The sequence below is a fragment of the Musca vetustissima genome, unplaced genomic scaffold, assembly GCF_032173495.1.
Source record: "Musca vetustissima isolate MV318-11 ecotype Yass unplaced genomic scaffold, APGP_CSIRO_Mvet_v1 utg12664, whole genome shotgun sequence".
In the NCBI taxonomy this organism is placed as follows: domain Eukaryota; kingdom Metazoa; phylum Arthropoda; class Insecta; order Diptera; family Muscidae; genus Musca; species Musca vetustissima.
Genome location: NW_026885900.1, coordinates 45,754 through 54,564, shown reverse-complemented (window position 1 = coordinate 54,564; position 8,811 = coordinate 45,754).

Here is an 8,811-nt window from a genome sequence, read left to right as displayed (position 1 = left end):
ATTGAAGTATTGGAAATCTCAGCTAAAACTCATATCATGTGATTATGTTTATTTGTTTTCGATGTGTCAAAACAAAAGAGGAACAAGCAGAAGAATGTCATGAAAATGTAAATCATCTACATTACAGAATTGCCCAAATCTCCATTTGTGTAAATGTGTTCAATCACAAAAATCTTCATTTGTAAAATTGCCGCATAGGAAATAATCCGCAAAAAAAAAACATAACCGCCACCGTCACACCCCCCACATCATTAGACAATCATTTTCAAATTGAAATGACCGTTTCATTACATTGCAGTTTATTTTTCTTTCATTAATTTATGCCTATTTCTATCCATTGTAAATATTTTATAAGTTCTTCTTTATTCATAGCTTAAAAAAAATTTAATGCAAATAATTATTAGTTTTAGTGTTAAAATTTTAAGATTTTTTTTACACGAATCCGTAAAAATTGTGAAATTTTTCTTACACTAGTCGACTATGCTTTTGTACGACAATACGATGTAGTAATTAATCCATAAACCGATCGATATAAGTTTAATTATGGCTATTTGTTAAGTTTTAAGTTTGTTTTTAGCAAAAAAAGGAGAGACTTTCTTGTTTAAGTCTAGTAACAAAAAAAGAAATGTGTTAACTATTGTTTTTGTAAATAAAGTTAAAAATATTTTATAAAAAAAACCATATTTTACATCTTTTTTATATATCAAAAAATGTAATTAGGTATTCTATATACCACAAAAATTATGTTTCCATACGAACCAGATTACATTATTCTATTAAGCCTAGTGTCTGATTTTTAAACCGAACATTAGGCAATCTCTCTCTTTCTTCAAAAAAATTTTATTTTTTTAAATCCCCATGCCTATAGGTTAGCCTTTCAAAATATATCTAAAGATCCACGCCTATAGATAAGCCTTCAATTTTTTTTAAAAATCCTTGTCTATAGTTTGCCCTTCACCCGAATAGTGCTGTAATTATATATCTGAGCCTAAGAAAATATTTTTAAAAAATCCACGCCTATATCTGAGCCTAAGAAAATATTTTTAAAAAATCCACGCCTATATCTGAGCCTAAGAAAATATTTTTAAAAAATCCACGCCTATATCTGAGCCTAAGAAAATATTTTTAAAAAATCCACGCCTATATCTGAGCCTAAGAAAATATTTTTAAAAAATCCACGCCTATATCTGAGCCTAAGAAAATATTTTTAAAAAATCCACGCCTATATCTGAGCCTAAGAAAATATTTTTAAAAAATCCACGCCTATATCTGAGCCTAAGAAAATATTTTTAAAAAATCCACGCCTATATCTGAGCCTAAGAAAATATTTTTAAAAAATCCACGACTTTATCTGAGCCTAAGAAAATATTTTTAAAAAATCCACGCCTATATCTGAGCCTAAGAAAATATTTTTAAAAAATCCACGCCTATATCTGAGCCTAAGAAAATATTTTTAAAAAATCCACGCCTATATCTGAGCCTAAGAAAATATTTTTAAAAAATCCACGCCTATATCTGAGCCTAAGAAAATATTTTTAAAAAATCCACGCCTATATCTGAGCCTAAGAAAATATTTTTAAAAAATCCACGCCTATATCTGAGCCTAAGAAAATATTTTTAAAAAATCCACGCCTATATCTGAGCCTAAGAAAATATTTTTAAAAAATCCACGCCTATATCTGAGCCTAAGAAAATATTTTTAAAAAATCCACGCCTATATCTGAGCCTAAGAAAATATTTTTAAAAAATCCACGCCTATATCTGAGTCTAAGAAAATATTTTTAAAAAATCCACGCCTATATCTGAGCCTAAGAAAATATTTTTAAAAAATCCACGCCTATATCTGAGCCTAAGAAAATATTTTTAAAAAATCCACGCCTATATCTGAGCCTAAGAAAATATTTTTAAAAAATCCACGCCTATATCTGAGCCTAAGAAAATATTTATAAAAAATCCACGCCTATAGGCCTGACACGGCTTTTAAAAATATTTATAAAAAATCCACGCCTATATCTGAGCCTAAGAAAATATTTTTAAAAAATCCACGCCTATATCTGAGCCTAAGAAAATATTTTTAAAAAATCCACGCCTATATCTGAGCCTAAGAAAATATTTTTAAAAAATCCACGCCTATATCAGAGCCCTGAAAAACTATTTTTTTGTCCACGCCTTTAGGTGATTTATTTATATTTTTAAAACATACACGCCTAATTTTCTGTGGTTATATGTTCAGAGCTTGGGCCATATTTCGCGTTACTTTCTAATTATTTGTCCAGATTCCCTTCACCGTGGGTTGTGTAGTGATGTTCGGCTTTCAATTGTGGCCTACAGATTGACTCGAAAAAAGACAAAAAAAAAAAATTAAGTTTTCGGTCCCAAAAATTAAGTTTTTTCCCAAAATTATTATCTGATCATCACCGAAAATTGTAGGCGTTGACCACAAGTGGAATCTCATGAAACATTTCAAAGCGATCAGCCCTATATTTCCGCCCTTAAGTGTGGCATTGGGTTAGTAAGTAATATCTCACTAAGTAAGCACCTGTAAAATTTTATGTGTAACTCCCGCATCTGAGTACATACTACCATATAACTGGTATCCATTTAAAGGTCAACCACTCCTCTTGGATATACTTACAACTTTTCGGGTCTATGTCCGTCAGGGGGTAAATATATACGACATAGAATACAAATTTTGTCATTTTTCACATACAAGTCACGGTCCATTTGATCCGCTAAATATTGATCGATCTTTATCAAAACAGGTATTCTTATTCTTTGGGCCATAATTTGGGCCATAATTGCTTCCTCGATATTTGGGCCATAACGGCCTCTGGAGCGACCCGAAAATCAGACAAAAATAAAGTTTTTGGTTCATTTCATGGTAAAATGAAATTGGATCCATAAACATGCCATTTTGAAACCGATACTAAATTTTTCTATTGGTCAGATATAGAAGCTATATCTAAATCTGAACCGATTTTCAGGAAACTTAACACACATCATTCTAGACCTAAGTCATTACGCTGTGCCAAATTTCGTGCAAATAGAAAAATATATAGGGACTTTGGTGCACCATTTACATTAAATCGGACGAAAATATATATAGGAGCTATATCTAAATCTGAACCGATTTTTCCCAATTTCAATAGGGTTCATCCTTGGGCCAAATATGCCAAATTTCATCCAAATCGGATCATAAATGCGACCTGTACTTTGCCCACAATAATACACGACGGATCGGTGTTGTGCGTAAATTGGCTCAGGAATTATATTTCGCGGAACCATGTGTCTATCTCGTTTCCTTTTGCTGTTACAAACATATGCACAAAGACATAATACCCTGTACCACAGTGTGGTGAAGGGTATAAGAATCCACGCCTAAATATGGGCCTTGAAAAAATGAGCCTCTTGGTGAGCCTTAAAAATGTTTTTCAAAAATCCACGCTTTTGGGCGAACTTTTAACAAAATATTGAGAAAAAAATCCAAGGTTATAGTGCTGTCTAAAAAATATTGTTAAAAATTCACGATATAGGTTTGTCCAAAAAATACTTTTAAAAATACACGCCTAAGGTCTTAGGATTTCATTTCCCAAATTATTCACCTACAATTTTTTGTTCAGTGTAATATTTATACAACTCATTACCTAGTTAGAGGTAAGACAAAAAAACCGACATCACTTTCCGTCATTTAAACTAGTATTTCATTGTTAAACGACACGCTAAACAATTCCTTGTGCGTCTGTGTGTGTGTGTTTGAGGCTAAACCCGGCTTTTATTCGATTCTAAATAAAAAAAATTGTTAACATGTTCATAAATTATCTTAGCACTCACTAATAAAGTTGTATGTTTGTATGACTGTGTATTTTACAACAATTGTTGTTTATGTCATTTTGTTGCCAATGTTAACACAAAATAGCCTCCTTTTCTAAACATGAAGTTTGTCAACTCAACAACGTGAATGTGATCTAGACAGTGTGAATGCATTGCATTGTTGTGCATTTTAAACAAAAACAACAATTACAACAAACAACCATAAATTTGAGGTTGTTTTGTCAAAGTGACTTCCCCCTTTGAATTATTTAAAATCGTTTTAGAATTGAAAATCATTGGAATTTCTAATGCGAAAAGAGTAAACGAAAGTCGGTGTGGCATGAAATTACAACTACAATATAGTTATTGTTGTGGCTTTTAGAGAGAAAAAAAAAACTACAACAACAAAACAAAACTGGGTTAATGGAAGCAAAATGATGATAGAGGTTATTACTCTAGCAAACACCGAGAGAGCTGTTGTAACTTATCTGTATCTCTGTAGAGGATTTGAACTAACATTTATTGTTTGGGTGTAGTGACATGAGATGCGTGTGTTGTTTGCTTGAGTTTTTTTTATTTGGTACGGTAATTAGTTGTACTTAACTTGGTGAACTAAGCTATTTCATTTGTTAGATACAAACTTTTTGAAAAGTAATCTTCTCAGAGGTTAGTGAAGGTCAAATGTTGTCACAAGCTTTTTTGGAAGGTTTTCTATATTAATATCCTTCCAACTGCTTGAAATAATTATACTAAAATATTTTATAGTTTGTTTTTTTTACACAAATTTGTGAATTGTATTTTTTTTTGTGGCTTGAGATAAAATTTATTAATAGGAATTTGGTAATGATTGAAATAGAAACTTTATACCTATGCAATTATATGAAGTAATAATATTTTAGTTATGAGATCATAACAATGATCACATATGGTGGTGGGGTGCTAAGGATCTCCATCTACGGTTCCAGGGAAAGAAAACAATATGCTTAAAAAATCCACGCCCATAGCTCAGTATTTAAACGAGATTTTTAAAAATCGACGTTTATAAACGAGATATAAAACTCAGCTCCCTCTTTTAGAAAATTCGCAAATTTCAAATTAGACGAGTTAACTGTGAATTATTAAAAAATATATGGTACTATATTTTCTGAAATAAAGTTTTTATACCCTCCACCGCACTGTGGTACAGGGTATTATGTCTTTGTGCATATGTTTGTAACAGACAAAAGGAAACGAGATAGACACATGATTCCTTTTGAAAATATGCATAGAATCACTTTCTAAGTCGATTTATACATGTCCGTCCGTCCGTGTGTCTGTCCGTGTTAAATTGTAAACAAAGTAAAGGTACAGGTCGCATTTGTGAACCGAATTGGATGAAATTTGGCATAAGTCACTTGTTAGGTAAATAGTGCACCAAATCCCTATATATAAAGTCCCTATATATACATTTCGGAAAAATCGGTTCAGATTTCGATACAGCTCCCACATGTACATATATAATTTAATACGAAATTTTTCACAACAAATTCTCAGTTCATAAAGGGTTAATTATCTCAAAGAAACCAACAAATCATAGTTTCTAATCGATTGTCTTTACTGCTAATCTTTCGTTTTTTTCTACAAAATTTAAAGTCAATGTTCGAAATATTTTATACAGATTCTAGACAGCATAATAGCACTATTTATTAATATTGCCAGGGTTGGGTGTTATCAATTACAATCAATTTGATTGGATTTACTTTGTGATTCATACAATTATAATTAACTACAAAGTAATATTTACTATTAACTGTAAATATTACTGCCGGCACTATATAAATATTTCAATTGACCTCTTCGAAATGCAATAATTATCTATTGTTGCTATTTATTTTTCACTTCACATAGAGAGATTCATTTACTTGATGACATGGCAATTACAAATCGGATTGTTGTTGTTGTATTTTTTTGCTTTTCAAGGAAGTTTACAGCCAACCATTACTATATGCTGGTCTACAATGGAATGATCACGTAGTCGTAGTAGAAGAGCTTTGCAGACAAACGGTGGGCATAGCACTAACACTTTAAGCTCAGTCAAAGTCTGCAACGTTTACCGTTTGTCGTTCAATATCCACACTCAGCTGATGGATGGTCGCTGGTATTGCCATATTTGCTGTTGTTGTTGTATTTGGATAGCATGTTTATTATGTAACAACAAATTGCACACCAAAGTCTATTTGCAAGAGTCATAATGATTGGTGGTGATAGTGGTGGTGGTGCGGTTAGCCGTTCATTGGCCAAAAATGGTTGTCGATGGTGGCACAAACCAAACTGGTTTTAGCTTGCCGATTTTTTTATTTTGACCGATTACAGACTTTATTTATGAAGAAGGTTTGCCGGCTGGTCCTGACGTTTGCGTGCAATCTTGCACCATTGCCTTAGTTTTTCAAAAATTTATTACAACTTGCAGTCAGCCGTCTGTGGTTTGCCTAGTTTCGATTTTATTTTCATTGCATTCCTTTTGTTGCGTCTCCGATGTTTGTCTTTTGTGTGGTGTGACTTTGATGTGGCAGCAAATTCACGTAATTGTCCATTGTCGTGGTTTGGTTTTGTTGTTGTTGTCGTTTGTGTGGATTTTCAGCTATATTAGTCTATCGAAGCGAATAATATTGTTGTAATTTTTTTTATATGGCTTAAAATTTCCAGTAGTTTCGGCGACAAGTTGATTACCAAATATGCGGAAATTTGTATTAAGCGGGCCAAGAAACACAACAATATAAACAATACAGAGAAATTCCAGGTCCAAATGGATACATATACGAGGGAGATGCTATTAAGGCTTAAGAAATTGAGGACTGGAGAAGTATACATAACTAAAAATCTTAAAAAATCAGAGTCCATTAATCGGCGCCTATAGGTGATCCTTGATCCAAGAGTCGAATCAACCAGAACCTTAAGTGACCAATTTTTAATTTTGCGGCGTAAATATTTACCTCTGGAAAACAAGATTTGAAAAATATGTCTGGCTTAGAAAGTGGATGTGTTGATCTATAATCGGTCAAGAGGGTGCAAATATTGCAAAATATTTCCTAGACTCCGAATATAGAGCCGCAAAAAGTTAGATTTTCGTAATAGTTGTGTAGGGTATCATATGGTCCGACTATACTGCTTCGCTCACTGGTTTAAAATATGTATTCAAGGATCACCTATAGACGCCCAAATATCATCTCAACAAAAATTATAGGCGTCATCTTTGATAATAACCGGAATTTCATGTAAAATATCAAAGCGACCAGCGCGACATTTCCGCACTCTAGGGTGCTAATAATAATACTGAACAATATCAGAATACATAAACCAATGTAAATATTTAAGTAATACACCCTAGATCCTTCAGGTGTAAATATACACGCCATAGAATACCAATGTTGTCATTATTCACAAAAAAGTCTGGGTCCATTTGATCCGCTTAATATTAACCAATTCATCGTCATAATTGTGACCTCTAGACCGACTAGAAAAACAGACAAAAATAAAGTTTTCGGTCCATTTCATCCCCTAAATATTGACGGATCATTACTAAAGACAATAGGGGAAGGGTATCTTAAAGTCGGCCCAGGATGGGGATGGGTTCTGGCCAAAGAACCCATGCCACATGCAAAATTTCGTGACGATTGGTCCACAACACTGGCCTGTATCGTGTTTACAAATTATAATTGACAGACGGACGGACAGAAACACATGTCTAGGTCGACTCAGCTCGTCGAGGTATAACGATCGGTAAAAGACCAATATTTCGTGTGGTTAATACCCTGACAACATAGTTGTGTTGTGTAATCACGTTGTAGTACGGAAACTTGACCTATGACGAATTTGTACCTCAGAGATCCAAATATACTCCCCTAGGCCTTACATTGCCTACAACATGACCTCGATTTTGTGTCACAGTGTTATTTATAAGGTTTAATTTTAGATTTTTTATTGAATTTAAGCCTAAATTTTTCATCACCTATTCCCCTTGGGATACTTCCCCACCTACCCATAACTGTTTACCTTTAGTCGATGATCTTAATACGGCAAATATAACCTTTAATAAATATTATTTTGTAATGCTAATGCAAAAAATCCCAACATGAATTTCATAATAATGCAGTCGAATACCCTATCAACGTGCAAAGCGGCTAACAAATTGCTAGCAGCGGCCACTACGCCACATGAATTCCAATGTGGTCAATCAGCATTTGGTTTGGACAAAGTTTTTGTGTGGCCTCACTTCTGTTTTTATTTTCATTTTTTCGTTTTGTTTTTGTTTTTGGTTAGGGTAGGTCCGTTACAAACAGCTGAGCGGGAGACAAAAAATATACTTTCACCTGTTCAATTGAAAGCCACTTATGGTTGAAGATTGGATGAGTAATTTTTAATTAAAGAGGAAGAGAAAGGGGTTTCCTGGGATGAAGAAGAAATTGCTTTTATAGGGTATTTAAAATAAATAAAAGTGGTTTTCATTTCGCTTTGGGTTTTTCGCCTTAAAATATTGTTTGCAAAGTAAAATTCGCTCCAACAAAGCATAAAAGTATGACTCCTATTATTTTGCCTTCCTTATGGGGAGGCTTGTAGATCTTCATGAGTATAAAAAGCAACAACTTCCACACACCACGATTGCATGCAAACAGTTAAGACGCCGGCAATGAAAATAAATAAAAAAAAACTTGGCCAATATTTGGCCAAAAGAGAGTTAAGTAATCATTGCCAATAAACAATTTTTTGTTTAAATATTTTTTGGCGCTTAGGGTTTTTTTGCTAAACAAATATTTTCCAGTTTGGTGGTTTTTTGTTGTTGTTTTCTACATTACAATATTTGTTTATAGTTTTTGAGCGGCCTTTAAGGTCTTCAACCAGGCAGACAGACAACCAGCCAGCCACTCAACCATACCACCAACACCTTTTTTTTACACAAAAACGTCATGCCGTTTGTCATCATCCTCTCATATTCAGTTGTCTGTCTGCTGTCTTGTCTTTTGT